The sequence below is a fragment of the Vipera ursinii genome (assembly GCF_947247035.1).
Source record: "Vipera ursinii genome assembly, chromosome: Z".
In the NCBI taxonomy this organism is placed as follows: Eukaryota; Metazoa; Chordata; class Lepidosauria; order Squamata; family Viperidae; genus Vipera; species Vipera ursinii.
Genome location: NC_139517.1, coordinates 48580292 through 48604524, shown reverse-complemented (window position 1 = coordinate 48604524; position 24233 = coordinate 48580292). Strand labels below are relative to the sequence as shown.

Here is a 24233-nt window from a genome sequence, read left to right as displayed (position 1 = left end):
AGACGGCTCCTATCCCGTACGGGGAGGCATCGCAAGCGATGCAGACGGGAACGTCTTCTTTAAATAGGGTGACTGTGGAGCTATTACAAATGATGTTTTTTAGGGATTGGAAACTGTTTTCATGTGTCCTTGTCCAGGACCACTGAGTGCCTTTATCCAATAGCCTATGTAGAGGCTCCACAATGGTAGCCTTGTGAGGCAGGAAGGCATGGTAAAAGTTTAATAACCCCAAGAAAGCTTGGAGTTCTTGCTTGTTTTTGGGGCTGGGGGCCGTTTTGATGGCTTTGAGCTTTTCATTTGTGGGGTGGATGCCCTGGGCGTTTATCCTGTACCCCAGGAATTCCGTTGAGGGAACTCCGATGGAGCATTTCTCCTTTTTTAACTTAAGACCGGCTGTTCTGAGCCGGTCCAGGACAGCTGACAACCTGTCAGCTAGATTGGCTTCTGTCTCTCCGGCGATGAGTACATCGTCGAAGTAGGGACAGACCCCAGGAATCCCTTTTAGTGTTTTTTCCATTATACCTTGGAATATTCCCGGGGCAGCCGAAATGCCGAATTCTAGTCTATTTACTTTGAATGCCCCGCGGTGCGTGACGATCGTCTGCATGTCCGCGGTTTCATTGGTTACAGGCAATTGCAAGTATGCCTGCGTGAGATCAAGTTTTGCAAAGATGGTGCCCGAGCGGATGGAAGCGAGGACGTCTCTCACCGCCGGGACTGGGTAAGTGTGGGCACTTAGGGCTAGGTTCAGGGTGGCTTTATAATCGGCGCAGAGCCGAATTTGCCCGTTGGGCTTGATAGGAGTCACTATAGGGGTTTCCCAGCTTCCCCCTTCCGTAGGTTCTAATACCCCCAGCTTCACGAGGCATTCCAACTCGTCCTCAATTTTCTTTTTGAGGGCGAATGGAACCCTCCTGGCCCTAATTCTGATGGGTTGTACGGTTGGGTTCAGATTTAGGGAGATGGGTGGCCCTATATACTTCCCCAAGGAGCCGTCGAAGACGTCTGCATATTTTTTGCAGACGGCTTCGAGGCTTGAGGCCTGTACTGCGTTGACACCCGTGATTGGGATGCCCAAGGGGCTAAACCAGTTTAGCCCTATTAAGGTGGTGCGTTCCCCCTGCATTACTAACACCTCTAGGGGCCCCTGAAATTTTTTATATTCTACCCACACTCGGGCTTTACCCTTAAGTTGGATAGGGGTTTTTTGGTAATCAGCCAATTGTACATGCGGGGGCTCTAAGGGAATTGTTTTGTTGTTGCGCCGGCAGATTTCCTTGTATGTTTTTAAGGAGATTAGGGATACTGCTGACCCGGAGTCAACCTCCATGTCGCAGGCGACTCCCTGGAGTCTGGTTTTAATTTTTACCTTAGGGCTTACGAAGTGGACCCTGTCTACAGCCTCCACTAAACTTCCTGGGGGCTTTCTCCTATCGGCTCGGGTAGGAATTGTACCTGGGGGGGTGGCCTCCACTTTGTGCAGGTTGTCGCGGGGGCGGCTCCGGCAAACTGATTTGATGTGCCCGGTCTTCCCGCAATTGTGGCACTTCGCGTTGCGGAAGCGGCAGCTGGCTCAGGCATGGTTGCCCCCGCAGCTGGCACAGGTGGCTCGCAGGTCTCTGTTGTGACTTCGTGGAGGAATGAGGCTCCTGACTTTTTGTTTATCGTTGGGGTCGCTTCGTCGGGGTTGACGTCTCTCCATCCGGCATTGGAGGGCATCTATGTCCGTTAGGTCTACGGTTCCGTCGTCGTCACTGAGGGTTGTCTCGTCCTGATGCACGCTTCCATGGTTTTCTAGGGTAGAATGTGCTGGGTCCTTCCGGTGGCTGTCTTCATATGCCAAGACCTCCCGGGAGACCTCAGCTAGGTTCATCTCTGGCTTGGCGATGATCTTTTTTTGGAGACGTTCATCTCTCAGCCCTATAACGATTTGGTCCCGGATCCGGTCTTCTAAGTCCGGGAACTGCAACTTCGTGTGGCGTGCTGGACTCCTGCGATGAAGTCGTTCGCAGATTCATCCGGCCACTGTCGTCGATGGGCGAACTGCACTCGCCAATATAGTTCTGAGCGGGCCGGCATATAGTGTTTGTTGAGCCTGTCGGTGAGCTCGGCGTACGGGACCTCTACGATCGGTGTCGGGCTGAACAGGCCCACGGCATCGTCGTAGACTGGAGGCCCGCTTATGTATAGGAGAGCAGCGGCTTTTGCTCGATCGTCAGTAATTTTACTGACTAAGAGGAAGCCCTCGACCTGCCCCAGATGCGACTCCCAACACTCTGGATGGCGGGTGTCGAATTCTCTGACGCATCCAAAGTTGGCCATGCTGTCGAGGTCCGGTGATCCGCTCCGCTGTGGAAGTTATAAATTCCCAGTGACTTAGCCGTGACTCGCTCAGCTGGCCGGGCACTCTCTTCCCCTGGCCGTGACTTCAGCTCGGCGAAGCGGATCCCACCTTCGTTGCCAGTGAAGTGGCTGACAGACCACTCGGAGACAGCTGGCTAACGTTAACAGGTTTATTAGGAATCGGACAAAAAGGTGTTAGGTGTTTGAGCTTTTATAGCCGGCTGCCGGCCGGCTAGTCCAATCAGCGGCCGTCCTTCTCCCGCCGGGATTCCTGGGCCAATCCGCTGTCAGCTATTTTGACAGCTCCTTTGCCGTGTGGCTGGGCGGCTCCGCGTTGTGTTGACAGCCAAGAGCTGTCAACCGGCTGCGCCTGCGCCTTCGCTGGGGGTTTTGACAGCTGTCAAAACTCCCGCGTGTTCGGCTGTCATGGAGCTTTACCTCATAACTAAATATACAGTTTAACTTGTAATGATAACGTATTACATATAATACACTAGTAATTAGCCCTACTACTCAGGACAGAAATTACTACAAGAGACTGAGTTGGCAAACTACAGAGAAAAGACGTTAGGGCTGGTAAGAAGTGTAAAACAAACAAAGAAACAAACTCAAAGGACTCATTAAAATATCTCAGTACACAAAATAGCATTATGTGCTGCCTGTTACAATTCTCAGTTTTGACATGTAAATATACATCTTGGTCTACACGTATAAACAATTCACAGATAAACCCTAGAATATAGTGTGTTTTACTCTTAATTTATATTTCGATGCCACAGTAAGAATCTTTCCAAACACTGGTTTATTAGGAATAAACAGTACTCTGTTTTTTAGTTGCACCCATTTTAATCCTCCTGCCTATTGAAATAGGTCTTTACTGGGACATAGAAAGTTAAGCATATCATTTATTGATTATTTATTTATTAAGCAAATTTTTACAGCTGCCCAACTCACGTATACTGTAGATAATTCCATTATCCAATGATAAAATGTATAGATTTTCTGGTGTCAGAAGAATGTTTTACAAAAGTGTAGAACATTCAAATGGCTAGTTATGTGCCTAGTTATGTGCCTGCCTAGTTATTCATAACCGCTCAATATTCTTTTCAAGCTCTTTTTGGCAGAGTCATTGGCTGAATTGTGACAGGCCTGTCTTAGGACTCCTCTGATCTTTCCTATGTACAGTTGCTCTCTTCTGCATGGTAACTACTCAGCATGGCAGAAATTCAACAGCTCTGAAATATTGAAATTCTTACTCTTCTCAGAAAAAAAGGCACCTCAATATATGGATATTACTTTGGAAGCAGCATAGAATAAGGATATTGGATCTATTATAATAATAATAGCTTGACAAAGGTTGAACAGCCTGATTAGAAGACTGTGTAGTTTTAACAGCACATTGTAACATCATCTTTTATTCCTTTTATCTCTACAGAAGTTCAGAAGAGGGGGAGGAAGATGAAGAAGATTAATCCTACTTATCTAGAACACTGTTTATTACTAAATATTTATTTATTTATTTATTTATTTATTTATTTATTTATTTATTTTAGTAAAATTTATTATTATGTATTATTAAATATATTATTTGTTATCCACCTTTTTATTGTTATCCTTATCCTATTTCAGAATAGCCATTCTCCCATCTGGAGCAAATGCAGTTTTGTTGGGCTAAGGTTCTTATTACTCATGGCCCTAGCGGCTACCAATGATAAAATCTATAGATTTCTTGGTGTCAGAAGAATGTTTTACAAATGTGTAGAACTTTCACATGGCATTTGTATATGGCAAGATTACCCTCGTATGTATGTATTCATTTATTTATTGCATCTCTACAAAATTTTCAATAATATTTTCAGCTTCCCAAATGCAGAATACAGCATCAGATCTTTTTATATCTGTAACTAAAAGTATGACTATAAAGTATAACATAAAAAAGTAGCAGAAAGTGAAATAAGACAGTGTGATTAAATCCACAACATTTGCAGTACAAAATGAAAATGTAACATATTAAAAAGACTGGGAAATATAACAATATTTTTCCAGCTATCCAATTCTTTTTGAACTTTTCCCCATAACTTTTCATAATTATTTTTATATAACTTTACATTTGAGGGTGACAAATATATCCCCAAATATTTAACCCTTTTAACTATTTCAAATCCCGTTAGCTCTTCTAAAACAGCCTTTTGTGATACTGTCATATTCTTAGACAACATTTTAGTTTTTTGTATGTTAACCTTGAATCCAGAAACTTTCCCATATTGCATTATTAGTTCTACAACTGAATCTTCAGGCTGAGTTACTGCATTATCAGTTCTACAACTGAATCTTCAGGCTGAGTTACTGTAACAACCAGATCGTCTGCAAACGCCCTCAATCCATAATCCTGATCTCTAATTTGAATTCCCTTAACTTTATCCGAACCCCGTATTCTAATCAATAATATCTCCAATGTTAAAACAAATAATAAAGGTGACAATGGGCACCCCTGCCTTGTACCCTTTGCAATGTTACATACTTCCGTCAAACTATTATTAACTATTATGCGGGCTGTTTGCTTTTGATATAATGCCCTGATTGGTTGTAAAAAATTATCCCCAACGTTCATTTTATCTAATACTTTCAACAAAAATTGCCAATCCAATTGATCAAAGGCTTTTTCAGCATCCAAAAAGATCAACGCTGCAGGGATCTGATTGTTTCTTTCCAAAAATTCCAACAAATCAACTATATGCCTCACATTATTCTTCATTTGTCTACCACTTATAAACCCAATTTGGTCACGATGAATTACTTGTTGCAATACCCTCATTAATCTGTTAGCTAAAACTTTAGCAAATATCTTGTAGTCCGTATTCAAAAGTGATATTGGCCTATAATTTTTTGCTTGGGTGACATCCTGGTCTTCCTTCGGAATCAAAGAAATAAAAGCAGTTTTCCAAGATGGAGGCACCCCTCCTCCCATTTGAATTGTCTGAAACAATTCCCTTAATGGCTTTACCATCTCTAACTGTAAATTTTTGTAATACACAGCAGTCAATCCATCCGTACCTGGCGCCTTACCCACTTTCAATTGTTTAATTGCTGAAAAAACTTCTTCCTCAGTTATCAATTGGTTCATCTCTTCCTTTTGTTCTTGTGTAAGAACAGGAATATTAGCGTTCATCAAATATTCATCAATATCTGCCTCACTAATCTTATCTCTAGCATATAACTTAGAGTAAAAATCAACAAAAGTCTTCTTGATAAGACTCTGCTGATACACTACCTTACCCTTATGTTCTATTCATTCTATATTAGAAGCCCTTTGCTTCTTCCTTAACAAATAAGCTAACCATCTACATGGTTTATTGGCATTGCAAAAAGTATTATGTCTAACATACCGTAAGTTAGTTGCCACTTGATCAGCCATCAACTTGTCAAACTGTCCCCTTAATAAATTAATTACCTCTTTAATCTTCACATCCGATGGATTCAAAATTAAAGCCTTTTCTTTTTCCCTAATTTCATTCTCTAATTCCTTCCTCCTGAATTCCAGATTGCGTCTATATTTGTTATTCAAATATATTAATACACCTCTCATATAAGCTTTACTAGCATCCCAGACCATTTCAATAGAAGTGCCTTTATGCATATTAATTTTTAAAAAATCCTTCATCTGTTTTTTACATTCTTCCACATTTTCCTGATTTCTAAACAAATTCTCATTTAGATGCCAGGAGCGCTTATCTCTATTATCTTTTTCTATCTCTAACCAGACTGGACTATGATCAGACATAGTTCTTGGACAAATCTTAATCTTCTTAATCCTAGAAAAGAAATCATTAGTAATTAATATAAAGTCAATCCTAGAAAAAGATTGATGTCTATCAGAAAAAAAGTATAATCCTTCTCTTGCAAATTTCTTTCTCTCCAAATATTTCGCAATTCCAAATTGTCCTTCATTTAAAAAAAAAGATTTAGGCAGTTTAGCATGACTTGGAGTACTTAAAAAAAACCCTTTGTCCATTTGTACATCCAAAACACCGTTCCAGTCCCCCATAAAAATAAAAGATTTATAATCCCACTGAGTAATCTTGCTGTGTAATATACTATAAAAGTCTGCTTGTTGTTGATTAGGAGCATATAATCTAACCAGAAGTGTTTTCTTGCCTTCTATTAACAGTTCAATTATAACATATCTTCCTTGTTTATCTGCTTCAATTAACTCCGCTGTCAAGGTATTCTTAACATAAACAACCACTCCATTTTTCTTATCCGTTGCAGAGGCAATAAATTGTGTACCCAGTCTTGAATTTAATAAGTATTTTTGATCCGTAACTCTAATATGTGTTTCTTGTAAACAAATAACATCATTCTTAAATTGTTTTAAATATTGAAAAACTTTCTTTCTCTTCTGTGGTGAATTTAAGCCATTAACATTCCAGGTTAGAAACTTTGTCGCCATCCTTCGCGACCCGAAGCTTTTGGAGCGCTTCTTCCAAAATCACCTGCACTCTCTTAGGTCGCGCTCCTCCCACAGCTTCACTATAAGTAAGTTTTGGAGGTGCCATCATGACTTTTTGCTGTTCTTGTTCTTGTTCTCGTCTCATTTGTCTCGAAGCAGCACATGTCATTCTCTGGTCTCTAACCTCCTCCGATGATACTGAAATTTGATCCACTCCTGTGACTTTCTCTTTCATCTGCGTTGTTCCTTCAGCACCTTGTAAATTCTCACTGCGTAATTGAGGCTCTCCCTCACCATTCTTCTTTGTAGATTCCAAAAGTGGTATGGGGACTGCTTTTAAAACATTACTATAAAAATCACGTGCCTGCAACACTGTAATAAGACGATGTCTTGTGCCTTCATGCATCACCACCATACCCACTGGTATCTCCCATCTGAACTTAATATCACGTCGTCTTAATTCTTGTGCCAAAAAGGCAAATTCCTTCCTTCTCCTTAGGATTCTTGGAGGGATCTCTTTTAAAATCAAAACTTCTTGTTCAGCAATTGCAAATTTAGTATTGTAAAAGGTTTGAATAACCTCATTTCTAATTGCTCCCTTTGTAAAATAGACCACCACATCTCTGGGTAATTTCCTTTGTCTTGCAATCCACGAGTTAACATGGAAAATTTTGTCTATATCTTCCATAATTGCATCTGCTGATTGCCCCAAAACACCTTCCAAAGCCTCGGAAACTATTTTCTTCAAATTTTCTTTAGGATCCTCTTTTAAGCCTCTGATTCTCACAGCGAACTCCATCTCATGGTACTGTACCAAGGTCAAGTCGTCATCAATTTTATCGACCACATTTTCAGTCTCTATCATTTTTGCATCTAATCTGATATCATTTTGGCTGAGATCTTCCACTCTCTCGTCCAAGCGCTCTATGCATACAGCCATGCCTTGAAATGCAAGTAAGATGTCTGCCCTCATTTCTGTTAACTTCTCATCCATAAGCTCTGTAAGCTTCTCATCCATAAGCTCAACTAATTGTTGAGATTGCTTTTTCATAGCCTCCTGCAACACATCCTGCAAGTCTTTTTTTTATTGAAAAGTTTTACAGTACATTTTATCTTTAACAATCCCCCCTCCCTCCACCTACCCCTAACCCTCCCCCCATTCCCCCCTCCCCCCGACTTCCCAGAGCTAAGTACAAGGTATAAAAACAAAGAACAATCATAAACATCCATATGCTAACAACAATAAACTATTAAGTCTATCGCACTCTAGCTCATATAAAATGACTACAAGCAATACTGATATTACATAAAAAAGAGAAGAAAGAAAGAAAAAAGAAAAGAGAGGAAAACTTATTCAAATGCTAAATGAAACTTTTTAGTCCCATATTCATTCTGGATATAATCAATCCACTTCTTCCACTCCATAATATAACGTTCTTGCGAATGATCCTTCAAATGAGCCGAAATCTTTGCCATTTCCGCCAGGTCAGAAACTTTAAGAGTCCATTCTTCTATAGTCGGCAGTTCCTCCTTCTTCCAATATTGACCTATTAAGAGTCTTGCTGCTGTAATTAAATTCAACATCAACTTAATGTCCACAGCGGTAGCATCTGTAATTATACCCAATAAAAACAATTGCGGACAAAACTTTATCCTTTGCTTGAAGATCTTCTGCATATTCCACCAAATTTTTATCCAAAAAGCCTTAACCTTTTTGCAGGTCCACCATATATGAAAATACGTTGCATCTTCGCCACCACATCTCCAACATTTAGGTTGATAATTCAGATACATACTTGCAAGCTTTTTAGGATCTAAGTGCCATCTATAAAACATTTTATAAAAGTTCTCTCTTAGATTTTGGGCTTGCGTAAATTTTACGTTCCTCACCCAGATCTTTTCCCACGTGTCCATTGTAATAAATTCTTGAATATTCTGAGCCCATTTTATCATACAGTCTTTAACAAGTTCTGTTTCTGAGTCAATATCTATCAATGCAAGATAAATCCGTTTGATATGTGCTGGGCCCTGGTTTCTAATTTGCTTTATCAAATTTTCATCAGTCATTGAGAAACCAATTTTCTGATCTTCTTTCCACCTGGCACATAATTGAGTATATTGAAACCAAGTTTGAACGATGTTCTCCTCTCGCAAGAGATTGTACGGCTTCAAACACCAGACGTTCCTTTCCAAGCTTAAGATCTCCTTATACGTAGTCACATCATGTTTGAAGCCAACATTTATGTTTTCTATTGCATGTTTTGGGATTGCCCACAACGGCATCTTGTAGTCTAACTTATGTCTATACTTCTTCCAGACTCTCATCAATGCCTGTCTTAAAATATGCACTTTAAACACATTATCTACCTTCTTATCATACAACAAATATGCATGCCAGCCAAATAACAAGTCGTGGCCCTCAAGATTTAATAATCTCCCTTGTGTCAAATTAATCCAATCACTTATTCCTGACAACTCAGCAGCTTCATAATATAATTTAAGATTAGGCATTTTAAGACCACCTCTTTCACGAGTATCCTGCATAATCTTAAGTTTAACTCGTGGCCTTTTCCCTGCCCACACAAATTTATTGATACCCTGTTGCCATTCTTCCAAATTAGAGTCTTTTTTAAGGACCGGTATCATTTGGAATAGAAATAAAAATTTAGGCAGGACATTCATTTTCACTGCTGCAATTCTTCCCAGCAAAGACAATTGCAATTTTCCCCAGCTCTCCAATTCTTTTTGAATTTTTCCCCATAACTTTTCATAATTATTTTTATATAACTTTGCATTGGAGGGTGACAAATACACCTCCAAATATTTAACCCTTTTAACAATCTCAAATCCAGTTAATCCTTCTAAAAGGGCCTTTTGCGATGCTGTCATGTTTTTGGCTAAAATTTTTGTTTTTTGTACATTAACCTTAAATCCAGAAACCTTCCCATATTGCATTATTATCTCCATCAGGTCCACAACAGAGTTTTCTGGCTGGGTCACCGTAACAACCAGATCGTCTGCAAACGCCCTCAATCTATAATCCTGATCTCTAATTTGAATACCCTTAATTTTTTCTGAGTTCCGTATTTTTATCAATAATATCTTCAATGTTAAAACAAATAATAAAGGTGATAACGGACACCCTTGTCTTGTGCCCTTCTCAATATTGCATACTTCAGTCAGGCTATTATTAACTATTATTCGGGCAGTTTGTTTTTGATATAATGCCCTAATTGGTTGTAAAACTTTATCCCCAAAATTCATTTTATCTAAAACTTTCATCAGAAATTGCCAATCCAATTGATCAAAAGCTTTTTCAGCACTAAAAAAAAATAGCGCCGCAGGGATCTGGTTGTTCCTTTCCAAAAACTCCACCACATCAACTATATGCCTCACATTATTTTTCATTTGTCTACCACTAATAAACCCAGTTTGATCCCCATGAATCATCTGTTGCAAAACCCTCAACAATCTGTTAGCTAACACCTTAGCAAATATCTTGTAGTCTGTATTTAAAAGTGATATTGGTCTGTAGTTTCTTACTTGAGTAACATCCTGATCTTCCTTCGGAATCAAAGAAATAAAAGCAGTTCTCCAAGACGGAGGCACCCTTCCCCCCCTCTGAATTGTCTGAAACAATTCCCTTAATGGCTTTATCAGCTCCAGTTGTAAATTTTTGTAATAGACCGCAGTCAGTCCATCCGTACCTGGCGCTTTGTCCACCTTCAATTGCTTAATTGCTAAAAGAATTTCATCTTCTGTTATCAATTGATTAATCTCTTCCTTTTGTTCTTGTGTGAGAACCGGGATGCTAGCATTCTTCAAATATACATCAATATCTGTTTCATTAATCTTCTCCTTAGCATATAATTTGGAATAAAAATCCACAAAGGCTTCCTTGATAAGATCCTGTTGAAACACAACTTCTCCTTTGTATTCAATTTTATCTATGTTAGAAGCCCTTTGTTTTTTCCTTAACCTGTAGGCTAGCCACCTACCTGGTTTATTGGCATTGCAAAAAGTATTATGCCTAGCAAACCATAGGTTAGTTGCCACCTGATCAGCCATCAACTTATCAAATTGTCCTCTTAGCAAGTTAATAACCTCCTTAATCTTCGCATCCGATGGATTCAAAATTAGGGCCTTTTCTTTTTCCCTAATTTCATTCTCCAGTTCTTTCCTTCTAACTTCCAAATTACGTCTGTATTTATTATTCATATATATTAACACCCCTCTCATATAGGCTTTGCTAGCATCCCAAACCATGTCCATAGAAGTGTCCTTATTCATATTAATTTCAAAAAAATCCTTCATCTGCTTTTTACATTCTTCCACATTTCTCTGATTTCTAAACAAATTCTCATTTACGTGCCAGGAGCGCCTATCTCTATTGTCCTTGTTGATCTCTAACCAGACTGGACTATGGTCAGATATAGCTCTTGCACAAATCTTTATCTTCTTAGTCCTAGAAAAAAATCATTAGTCAGTAATATAAAATCAATCCTAGAAAAAGATTGATGCCTATCAGAGAAAAAAGTATAATCCTTTTCATGTAAGTGTGTATCTCGCCAAATGTCTCGCAATTCCAGATCATCCTTCATTTCAAAAAAAGATTTAGGCAATCTAGCATGAATCGGGGCACGCTTAAAAAAACCAGATTTATCCAGCTGTACATCCAGGACACCATTCCAATCTCCTATAAAAATAAAAGATTTATAATCCAACTGGGTAATCTTTGTATGTAGTAAACTAAAAAAATCAGTTTGTTGTTGATTAGGAGCATACAGTCCAACTAAAAGTGTTTTTTTGCCTTCTAACAGCAAATCTATCATAACATATCTTCCTTGTTTATCTACTTCAATTAGTTCCACTGTCAGAGTACTCCTGACATAGATAACCACTCCATTTTTCTTATTCATTGCAGAGGCAATAAATTGCATGCCCAGCCTTGAGTTCAACAAATACTTTTGGTCCATAACCCTAATATGCGTTTCTTGCAAACAGATAACATCAATCTTAAATTGTTTTAAATATTGAAAAACTTTCTTTCTCTTCTGTGGTGAATTTAATCCATTAACATTCCAGGTTAAGAACTTAGTCGCCATTCTTGGCATCCCGAAGCTTCTGGAGCACGTCTGCCAGGACCCCTTTAACTTCCTTAGGCCGTGCCCCTCCCACAGCTTCACTGTAAGTATGCTTTGGAGGTTCCATAACTTTCTGCTGATCTTGCTCTTGCTCTTGTCTCACTCGTCTTAAGGCGGCACGCATCATCCTCTGCTCTCCAGCAGCTGCCGATGAAACTGTAATTTGATCCCCTCCAGCACCATTCTCCTCTATCTGTATTCCTTCAGCATCTTGAGGCTTTCCCTCGCCATTTCCCTTTACAGATTCCAAAAGTGATAGAGGGGTTGCTTTTAAAACTTTACTGTAAAAATCACGTGCCTGAGTCACTGTAACCAAACGATGTCTTTTACCTTCGTGCATCACCACCATGCCCACTGGAATCTCCCATCTAAACTTGATGTCGCATTTCTTAAGTTCCTGTGCTAAAAAGGCAAAATCTTTCCTTCTCCTTAAAATCTTTGGAGGAATCTCTTTTAAGACCAAAACTTCTTGCTCAGCAACCACAAACTTAGTATCATAAGCAACTTGGATAACTTCATCCCTAATTGCTCTCTTTGTAAAGTAAACCACCACATCTCTAGGTAACTTCCTCTGCCTTGCAATCCATGAGTTCACACGAAAGATTTTATCTATACTTCCCTCAATTTCAGCTGCTGACTGACCCAGTACCACTTCCAAAGCCTCGGAGACCAACTGCTTTAAATCTTCTTTAGGATTCTCTTTTAAGCCCCTGATTCTGATAGCAAACTCCATCTGATGGTACTGGGACGAGGGTCAAGTCTCCATCCATTTTATCCCTTATATTTTCATTCTCTAATACTTTTGCTTCTAATATAGAGTTCTTTTGACTAAGATCCTCCACTTTTTCATCCAAGCGTTGCACATATACAGCCACACCTTCAATTGCAGGCAAGATGTCTGCCCTCATTGCTCTAAACCTCTCTTCCAGCTTCTCTTCCATTTTCTCCTCCAGCTTTTCCATCATATCTGACATTAATTGTGACTGCTTTTCGAAAGCATCCTGTAAATCCTTAAGCATCAATGCCGGAGCAGGTGCAGGAGGAAGCAAAGCTTGCAATGAGGTCTGTTGCACCGGGGAGGTCCCCGCACTCCGGAGAACTTTGGAGGCTTTAGTTGCCATCTTCCCCCACTTTCACTTGCTGTGCACTTTCACTTTAAAGCCATAAAATCCATTGAGCTAGAGAGTAAAGATAAAAGTCCACTTCACCTTGACCTCCTGTACCGCTCTGCCTGTGTCTTCATACTCAAGAGTTTTTCCTTCTGGCAGGGGTGGTTGCTAACGCTTGGCTCTGCTCCAAAAATCACGGAGCAGAGATGCTGCGCAGCCCGGAGCAAACCCAGGCTTCGGGGGGGCTCGATCCTTCAGCCGCCCAAACTTAAAGCTCAGGCGGCCCTGGAGAGCTCAACCCCTACCTGGGGCCTCACCCCTCCTCCCGGGGAGGGGGCTTCCAAATCACCAAAACAGCTGATCAGTGCTGTTTTCAGTAATTCAACAAAGCTGCGGAGCGGACAGCCCGGAGATGGCTGTCTTCAGCGTCGCGTCGCCACCGGAAGAATCGCATCCTACCAGTCTTTAACTGTAAAAGTTGGTACAGGTGCAGGTGCAGGTGCAGAGGGGGGGCATTAAAGCTTGTAACGAAGATTGTTGCACCGAAGAAGCCCCCGCACCTCTAGGAACTTTTGAAGATTTGGCAGCCATTTTCACCCACTATTGCCTGCTACGCACTTTCACTTTCATCAAACTCCACAAAATCCACCGAGTTAAAGAACAGGAATTCACTTTCACCTGATTTTCCTGTATCGCTCTGCCTGCATCCAGGTTCTCTAAAGTTCTCTCTTGCTGGAAGGGATGATTGCTGATGCCCTGCTCTGCTCCAAAAACCTGGAGCAGAGGCAGCCCACAGTCCGGAGCAAACTCAGGCTTCGGGGGGGCTCAATCCTTCAGCCACCAGAATTTTAGCTCTGGCAGCCCCGGAGAGCTCTACCCCTATCAGGGCGCTCACCCCCTCCTCTTCTCCCGAGGAGCGGGCTTCCGAGCCATCAAAACAGCTGATCGGTGCTGTTTTTGGCGGCTCTTCGGAGACGACGGGGCTGACAGCCAGAATGGCTGCCTGCGGCGAAGCCTTGCCACCCGGAAGTGGGCTAAGGTTCTTATTACTCATGGCCCTAGTGGCTACCAATGATAAAATCTATAGATTTCTTGGTGTCAGAAGAATGTTTTACAAATGTGTAGAACTTGCACATGCCATTTGTATATGGCAAGATTACCCTTGTATGTATGTATTCATTTATTTATTGCATCTCTACAAAATTTTCAATAATATTTTCAGCTTCCCAAATGCAGAATACAGTATCAGAACTTTTTATATCTGTAACTAAAAGTATGACTATAAAGTATAACATAAAAAGTAGCTGAAAGTGAAATAAGACAGTGTGATTAAATCCACAACATTTGCAGTACAAAATGAAAATGTAACATATTAAAAAGACTGGGGAATATAACAATATTGATTTGATGGCAAAATAGAAAAATTAGCTGTATAAGTCTATGCTCTTTTTTTAGTGAAAACATTCTATTTTCTTCACTTCATTTTCAGCAGTATCTGAAAACAACATTTGAGAAAGCTTTCATAGTTCTAACTGAGAGATGTGAGAATATAAACTCTTTCTAAAATGTTGGTCATAGATGTTGAGCCCATTCCAATTGTGGCAGAAGTGGATGGTTACAGATCCTAGTAATCTGATTTGCTGGCAATGATGGGGAAGTCCATTGTTCAAACTAGGAATCTCAAGACAATAAGTCTCACTGAAGATGTAAGGATGACGTTTGGCCAGAGTTGACTCCAGAGACTGCCTGGAGAAGTCCAGAACTCTAGAAGATAGGCTTAAGATACAGAAGGATCTCGACAGACTTGAACATTGGGCACTATCTAACAAAATGAAATTCAGTGGTGGAAAAAGTAAGGTTGCTCACTTAGGCAAGAAAAACCAAATGCACAGGTATAGTATAGGTCAGGGGTAGGCAACCTTGGCTCTTTTGTGACCCGTAGACTTCAACTCCCAGAATTCCTGAACAAGCATGGCTGGCTCAGGAATTCTGGGAGTTGAAGTCCACGAGTCACAAAAGAGCCAAGGTTCCTTACCCTTGGTATAGGTGGTACCTTGCTCAATAGTAGCAACTGTGACCGGGATCTTGGAGTCCTAGTGGACAATCACTTAAATATGAGCCAGGAGTGTGATGCAGCTGCCAAAAAAGCCACCTCAGTGCTAAGCTGCATTAACAAAAGGATTGAATCAAGATCACATGAAGTGTTAATACCACATGTAAAAAATGTGGTTAAAAATGTAAAAAATATGTTGAGACTAGAGAACAGCAACAAAGATGATTAGGGGGCTGGCGGCTAAAACGTACAAGAAATGGTTGCTGGAATTGAGTATGTCAAATTTAATGAAGAGAAGGACGAGGGGTGACATGATAGCAGTGTTTCAATATCTCAGGGGTTGCCACATAGAGTCAACCTCTTCTCCAAAGCACCTGAAGGCAGGACAAGAAGCAATGGATGGAAACTAACCAAAAGCCAATTACCAAAAGCAAGAAAGCAACAGTTAGACTAAACACTTTCCCTTTGCTCCAGAACCCTTCATTCCCCCCTTTAATTTTGTAACAGAATGCTTTCTGTTACTTGGTGGCCAATGATGCATATTCCTTTTTTATTGCAGTGATAATCAGGACCTTGGCTGGCTTACTGGGTTTATCACTACTTACAGAGGATGCTATAAACTTCATCCCCAAGATGGTTGAAGTAACTCTTCTTTGGATAACAGGAATCAAAGATGGCAAAACCAAAAGACCTCTAAATGCTAACATAACCGAAAAATGTTCCCTTCGCCAATCACCAAAGATCTCTCCAAACCAGCTTCTGTCCATGGCAGTTGTCCAGGTTTCTGAAGAAGCTGGGTGTATTTCTTACACACACACAGGCAGCAACATGTAAAAAGGAAAGCCATAACCCCTCCTTGTTTTCACAAACGTTTCTTTTGTAGTGTTATTTTAACCAATTAATTTTCTTTAACTTTCTGTACATGCAGGGCTTTTTTTCTCATAGAATGCTCAGAACGGAGTTCCGGCACCTTTTTTGGATGGAACCTTGTAGAGTAGGCAAGGCGGGTTGTATGAAATGTGTGAGTTCCGGCACCTTTTTCTTTTTCAAAAAAAAGCACTGTGTACATGTACTTCTCACCTTGAGCTAATGGAGGTTCCTGCGCATGCATAGTGTAGAGAAGCAAAATAGCGTGTTATTCTAAATGCCCTTGATTTTTAATTATTTCTAATACAGCTTGCAATCTAAAAATTCTATTAAGCATATAAACAAGAGTCCTATAACTTATACATTCCATCTTCTTGCCACATAATAGGTCCGTTTGGGGCAGTTCAGTTGAGGGAGGCATCTGTTAGATTGATCCATAAGATAGACAATTGGGGAATGTTTGCCATGGGAGTTTGGGGTTAGGCCAAATCGGTAGTAATCCACCGAAAGGATACTGAGGTGCTCACCTACAAAAAATGTTCACACCTAAGTCTCCCTAAGCTTTGATTATCTGGTCTGATTATCTCGAAGCACACATGGTTGCAGGAATCACCGTTGCACTGAGAAGTGCTGATTCCTTTAATCATACTGAATGTTCCTTTGATTGTTTCAGGTTGGGTAGGATGTATTAACATATTTTGCATTAAATGAGTAAGCCTGTCTTCCTTTTATAATACATTTAGCTTTAGTAGAAGGGAGAGCTCAGTTGTCATTGGTTACGTTATCTATCAAATCAGTCACATTGCTTTCCTTTTCCACACACACAAGCATTGGCAATCAGCCCAAAAGCTTTAAGCAAAAAGGGACACATTTGCAGGCAAAAAGGGAAGGGAGACGGGATGTTACAGATTCTGCATTTCTAAGCTCTGAACACAAACTGCAGCAGGGAAATGAAATGACACATTTGCCACAAGGAGAAGCCATGCTAAACAAGTTAACTTTGTTCTTTGTCCCTGAGCAAAATTAGAACAGAAGTCAAAAACCTACAATCTCAGACTTCACCGACCCCCCTTCCTTCTTTCCCTCCACCTTCCAGGCCAGAGTTAAGCAGAGAGAAAAAAAACTTTTAAAATGATCAACTCCAAATCTCCCCCATTCTCACTTTTTCATCTCTCTCTTCCAGAGCAAAGAGAAAAAAAAGCAAGCCAGTAACAAGAAAGCTGAACAAAATTTTTTTAAAAATTGCACAGGGACCTTGGCCCCTTTTGAATTTCTATCACTTACAGCATTCTTTCAACAAAATCATTTTCTCTTTTCAGATTCTCATGCAAACATCTTTGACTTAGTTCACAACAACAACAAAATCTGCAATTTACTGTTTCTTCCACAGCCTGGGGTGGCGTGGGGAACTCTGTCACACACACACACATTTGCACATCAGCATACTAACACATTCACTTCCATTCAAACTGCTTGCATACACAATTTCACATACAGATATTTCATTTTCATGCTTTTTCCAGGCAAACCATTTTTTTTAAAATAAGGCCTTTTTCTCTGTTATTATCAGAGGGTTTTGTCCTTCTCCCAAGATACATATATACACAGATATCATTAAGATAACATTTCCAGGCCTATTGCTTGTCCCACAAGAAGTGAGAAAAATCAAGAGGTGATTCCAGTCAAAATGTGATATTGGGCTCTGAACCATCTCTTATTTTTCTCACCATTCCAAGCCCAAACTTAATTTTTGGGATGGCCAAATATTTAAAACTCATCAATTTGGAGTTTGAGGCCAAAGCAGTCTCCCTTTTAATCTTTCTCCCAAAAGGGAGGGGAGAATAGGATTTGGGCAACCAGCTTGTAAGGCCTAAGCAAAGCCCTGGAAAAAAGGAGGGGTCAATACCTCTGGGAAGCAAGGAGAGGTTCTCCAGGATTTTAGTGAGTCCAAAAACAGACAGGAAAAGGAAAAGGCCAGGGAAGGAGGTGCCCATACTCACTGTGGGGAGCAGTTGCAGTCCTCCCAGATCCCTTTTTGATCTGAAAATTGACAGCAGGGTTCCCTTGGAGAGAGGGGGTCCATACTCTGTAAAGGGAAGCAGAGTCCCCCAATACTCCTTTTGGTCTGAAAAGTATAGATGGGGGCAAGGGGCTTCACTAGGAAGCCCAAAATTCACTGGGGCCCAGTGGAGACAAAGTGAATCCCTACATCAGGAATAGGGAAACATGGGAAGCTCTAGATTGAGGGTCATGGTAGGCTCCCCATTGGAAGACATGCTTGATGCCTGGGACAGGAGGCAATTCCCTGTCTAGGCAGGTTTGAAAAAGAAAAAAGTGAAAGATTTGTGTAAAAAATTGGACTTTGTTCAGGGCTTTGCTGAGAAACCAATTTGGCTAAATAAAGGTACTTAAAAGGAAATTAAAATATAGGAATAGTGATTTTTTTTCTCTTTCTTTCTATGCAACCACGTGATATGTTTAATATTTGTGCCTTCCCTCATTTGAGTCCCCTAAGTTGAGATTTCTGGTGAGAATGACCAGGAAGCGTAAAACTAAGACTTAACTCCAACTGCTTGTGAAGCTAAAATGAAACTAACCTTTAGATGACCGTGACTGTTAACTCCAACTGTTTTGGAGGGAAACTTTGAACATTCATATTTGGGCGGGTTTTTTCAAGTATTGTGATTGGTTAAGGCCCTGTGGGCTCAGAGTATACATTACAGGCAATTGCCTGCAGTTCTCCAGTTCTAGTTTGAGTCAATAAATAATGTTGTAACTAAGCTGGTGTGCTCCTTGCCTACTGAAGCCCACTACTCAATAGTGGTGACGATGGCGGGATGCTGCAGAGGAGAGAACTGCTGCTAACCAAGAGACTGAAATCACTGGGTGATAGGCTGGATAAAGAGCTCCGGCACGCCTAGTTCTCACCCCCCCCACCTACCAATAGAGGCACGCTGAAATCACTGGGTGTCAGACCAGGTAAAGAGCCCTGGTGGGACCACGCTCCCTGCCCTGCCTGCCAGTAAGACACACTGGAGGCATAGATATACCTGAGGGATCTGTCTCCAGAATCCCAAAGTCCAGCACAGCTCCAATCGCAGCAGTACAGGCATTAACCAGCACCATAGAGGCCTCCCCAAAATGGCTAAATTGGGATGGCTCAAGAAGTTCGATATTACTCATCCGGAACAGTGGAGCTCATACGTCTCCCGAGTAGACAACTATCTCCGGGCTAACCAGATCACAGATGATAGCCTGAAGGTGGCAACCTTACTGTGTGTGTCTGTACAAACCATGTTTGATATCGCTGAAAACCTGATAGCACTGGCAAGTGTAGAGACTGTGGCCTATGCAAACCTCAAGAAAAAATTAAGGGAACATTTTGAATCGAAACTCTCAGTAATTGCCTGGCACCATGCATTCGAGCAACATGAGCAGAGATCTGGGGAATCTGCAGCAGAGTTTGTGGCAGCCCTTCGCCAAGCTTCACACCAATGCAAGTTCCCTGACCTGGAAGACCATCTCAGAGACAGGCTCGTTTGTGGCCTGCATAATAGAAAATTACAGCAGCGCTTATTCGCCATTGAGAAACTGACTTTCCAAGACGCATTGAAGGAAGTTGTGGAAGAGGCTGCCAAAGGGGCAATGAAGACTCTCCGGCCACCTAAAACATACACCATCCCCATAGCAATCCACCAGGAAACCACAGAAGGCTCGGGGAAGGCCAGTAAGAGTGAAGAAATTGATCATTTGCGTAGAGAACCTGTTCTGTTCCCCCCTCCCAGAGTACAAACAAACAAGCAGGCACAACTAGCAAGAGTTAATTCTACAGGCTTTAGTTAATTGCCTTCTGATAAGTCTTTGGCAGCAACATAGGCTCGTTACCTCAAATATCAGCTGGAATGAGATAACGTCCAAGCAAACAGTCCAGTAGCAGATGTACCAAAGCGTTGCCAAGAATTCAGACCAGGGTTTAAAACAAGAAGCAGAGTTCCAAAGATGTCACCAGAAGTTGTTTAAACTATTGTTCGTCACAAAGTTCTGAGAGCAGCCACACCCCCTTTATACCTTATGGGGTGTGGCTCAATGACTCAACTACTGCCTGACCCTCCTACCCAACCTGCGTTGCTGCAAACACTTGGCCCTGCATCTTTCTCGAGGGTCTAGCCATGACTCATCTTTGCTAGACTGCTGCAGCTGCTCGAACTCCCTCCCAACCTGGCTACTCCCAGTCTGCTTCTCTCGGCCTCCAGATGGAGACAGAGGCCTTGCCAGAGAGGAGGGCCCCGGCGAGGGAGGCCTTGCCAGTTCCTCCCCATCATCCTCAGAGTCCTCTTCCTCGGTTAGGACAGGCGCGGGATTCGGGGCCACAACACTATCCCCCACCGCAGGGCCCTTCCCCTGGGTCTGGAGGCCGGGATGCGGTCGAGATGGGAATTGTTCATGAAACGCCCGCAGAAGATCGGGGGCATGAACTGCAGAAGCGTTGACCCAGGAGAAGTCCTCAGGCCCATACCCCTTCCACTCAACCAAATATTGAAAACGCCCCTTAAGCCAACGGGAGTCCCGAATACTGGCCACCTCATACTCTGCTCATCCGTCCTGGTCAAGTGTAGGCAGTGGAGCAGGAACCATCGGGTGTCGGAGGGAACACGAAGGGGCTTCGGGGACCAGCAGGGATTGGTGGAAGACTGGGTGGATCCGCATGGAGCATGGCAGGGTCAACCGGTAGGCCATAGGGTTGATGACCACTTCGATCGGGAATGGGCCAACGTATCAATGATCCAATTTCTTTACTGGTCGGTCAGTCAGGAAAGGCCTCGTGGATAACCATACTTGCTCTCCGACCACCAGCGGTGGCATTGCCCATCAGGAGCGGTCGGTGAACCATTTATAGTCCTCCTTGGCCCAGATCAATTGGTGACGTACCAATTTTTGGACTGCATGCAACTCTGACAGGAAGTCCTGAGTCTCAGGAACTGGGGAATCTGAGGGAGCCAGAGGTAAGAGCCACGGATGGTACCCCACATTGGCATAGAAGGGGGTGGTCTGGGTGGAGGTGTGTTGGGAGTTGTTAAAGGCAAACTATGCTAGGGAGAGGTAATCAGCCCAGTTGTCCTGCTGCTGGTTCACGAAACAGCGCAAGTACTTCTCCAGGATGCTGATTACCTTCTCCGTCCCCCCATCAGTCTCGGGATGGTGTGCCAATGACAAGCACACCTTACACCTCCAATGCGGCCATCAGGCTTTTCCAAAATTGTGCCGTGAATTGCACACCGCGATCTGACACTACCCTGTCTGGCAAGCCGTGGAGATGGAAGACGTGCTGCAGGAACAACCGGGCAGTCGTCCGGGCCATTGGCAGCCCACGACATGGAATAAAGTGTGCCATTTTGGTTAACATGTCAACTACCACTAGGATGGTGGTAAACCCTGAGGACAGCGGCAAGTCTGTTAAGAACTCCATGGAGATTGCTCCCCATGGTCTCTCTAGCGTCGGTAAGGGTTGGAGGAGGCCGGGAGGTGCACCCGTGGTGGCCTTTGCTTGTTGGCATGGCACGCAGGACGTCACATAAGCATGTACATTGTGCCGTACCCAAGGCCACCAAAAGGTCCACGTCACCAAATTGAGGGTCTTGAAAAACCCAAAGTGCCCCACCGCAGGGTTGTCATGACACTGTGTCATCACAAGGGTTTGGAGTGGCCCCGTGGGTACATAGAGTCGCCCCCTATATCTCAGCAAACCCTCTTCCAAAGTCCATGGGAACGCGGGACCAACCTCAACCTTCCTCTGTTGCGACCAGTCATCCAGGCGCTGTGCCTCACGCACCTGAGCCCGCAAGTCCACTGGCTCATGGACTGCAACCAACGATTCCACGGGCAGCACCGTCCCTGGGGGCAATGGGTTCTTGGTGCGGAGGTACTCCAGCTTGCAGGACAGGGCATCTGCCCTCTGGTTGTGACCGCTGGGGATGCAGGTCACACGGAAGTTGAACCAGGCAAAAAATAAAGACCGTTTTGATGTTGTGTTTTTGGAGGATCTTGCTGATTCTGTCTGTGGTCCCTTTTAAGTATGGGAGGAGGGCTTTGCCATTTTCTTGTTCTCTGTCTTGGATTTTTGTGGGTGTCTCTCTTCAGATTAAGTTGGTAATCATGTTTCTTTGGAATCCATTGGCTGTTAGTACATTAGTGAGAGTGTGTAGTTCAGTTTTTAGCAGTTGTTCACCAGCTAGGTGTTTTGTTCTGGAGATGAGTGTCTTGGCTACGGATTTGATCTGTGCTGGGTGGTGGTGTGAGAGTGCGTTCAGGTAGCGGTTTGTGGTTTTTTTTATGGTAGATAGTGTGCCCTAGGGAGCCGTTGGATTTCTTGTAGACTAAGACATCAAGGAAAGGAAGTTGATTGTTAGCTTCTGTTTTCATGGTGAATTGTATTTTGGGGTGTAGGCTGTTGAGGTGTGTGAGGAAGTTATCCAGTTTTTCTTTGCCATGTGGCCAGATTACGAAGGTGTCATCTACGTATCTGAGTCAGAGTTTGGGTTTGTGTTTGGATTTTTCTAGAGCGAGGGTTCCAAAAACACAACATCAAAACAGCATTCTGCACAGACAGAAAAATATCCACCATCGTAAGAAACCCCAAAGACATAACTGGGTTAGAAAACCAAGAAGTATACGAAATCCCATGCACCACCTGCCCCGCCACATACATCAGACAGACCAACAGAAGAATAAGTGCACGTATTGAAGAGCACAGGAACTCACTCAGAAAGGGAGAACAAACTTCATCCCTGTTCTAATACTTTAAAGCCACGGGACACAAAATTGATTTTAAAAAAACCAGAACTATCACCAAAATTGAACATTTTAACAACAGAATAATCAGAGAAGCCATCGAGATAGAAAAACGCCCCCACAGCATGAACAAACGAGATAATACCTCTTGCCTACCAGCCATTTGGAAACCCGCCTTGATTGACAGACGAGTCCCAACCACCAAGAATGATACCAGACCCAAACTCATGATAACATCACATGACATCACCACCACACAACCATTCAAAAAGCAAATCCGAACCCACAACGATAATGACACACAACCACAAAACAGAAACCTAACTACAGCTGCAACATTTAAACCCCTCCAAACCACACAATAAGCAAACTGACACCCACTATAAAAACATGGCACACCACAAACACGGAGCCGAACAAAAGCAACACAACTCACAGTTCAGGTCTAAGGCTGGCAGCTGAGACCAGCCCATCCACTCAAAACACACTCCCACCCAATCAGAACACAGCTAAGCCCCCACCCAATCAGAGCACACTTCCACCCCATCAGAACACAGCCAACCCTCCACCCACAGAACACAATTTGGATGGCAATTAGATCTTAAAAAGCTAAGTATGTATCTGAATTATTAGCCTAAATGTTGGAGGTGTGGTGATGAAGACGCAATATATTTTTATATATGGTGGATTTGTAAAAAGGTTAAGGCTTTTTGGATAAAAGTTTGGTGGAACATATAGAAGATTTTTAAACGGAGGTTAAAGTTTTGTCCGAAACTTTTTTCTTTTTTTTTTTGTTTTGTTGGGAATAATTACAGATGCTACAGTTGTGGACACCAAGTTGATGTTGAATTTAATTACGGCAGCAAGACTTTTGATAGGTCAGTATTGGAAGAAAGAGGAACTGCCGACCATAGAAGAGTGGACTTTAAAGGTTTCCGATCTGGTTGAAATGGCGAAGATTTCGGTCTATTTGAAAGATTACTTGCAAGAACGCTATATTATGGAAGGGAGAAAATGGATTGAGTTTATCCAGAATAAGCATAGGGTTAAGAAGTTTCATGTAGTATTTGAATAAGTCTTCTTTTTTTTTCTTTTTCTATTTTAGTTTTTTTATATATATTTAATATTACTAAGGTTTGTTTTATCCTATATAAGTTAGAGAGTGATAGATTTTAGAGTTTATGGTTGGTAGTATATGGTTGTTTATGATTGTTTTTTTTATATATACCTTGTATTTAGCTCTGGGAAGTCGGGGGGGAGGGGGGGAGAGGGGGGGAGGGAGAAGGGAGGGGGAGGGGGATTTTTAAGGGAAAAATTGTATGTTAAAACTTTTTAATAAAAAAAAGGAATGTCGGCTGGTGGCCCCCAGGGGGAGGGCATTCTCAGTGGGTGCGCCAGCCCTCTGGAACTGCTTACCAACTGAAATCCGGATGGCCCCCGACCTCCGCACCTTCCGGTGCGACTTAAAAACTTACCTG

At 42.2% G+C, this 24233-nt stretch overlaps 1 protein-coding gene across 1 annotated transcript in view; it reads left to right on the top strand.

The window, feature by feature from the left end:
- Positions 1-24007, top strand: part of LOC310649710 (uncharacterized protein) — a 629251-nt gene extending 605244 nt beyond the window's left edge. Inside the window, exon 2 of the mRNA XM_083378401.1 lies at positions 23654-24007. The gene's annotated coding sequence lies outside the window, so the exon portion shown is untranslated. The remainder of the gene's footprint in view (positions 1-23653) is intronic.
- The last annotated feature ends 226 nt before the right edge of the window (positions 24008-24233 follow it).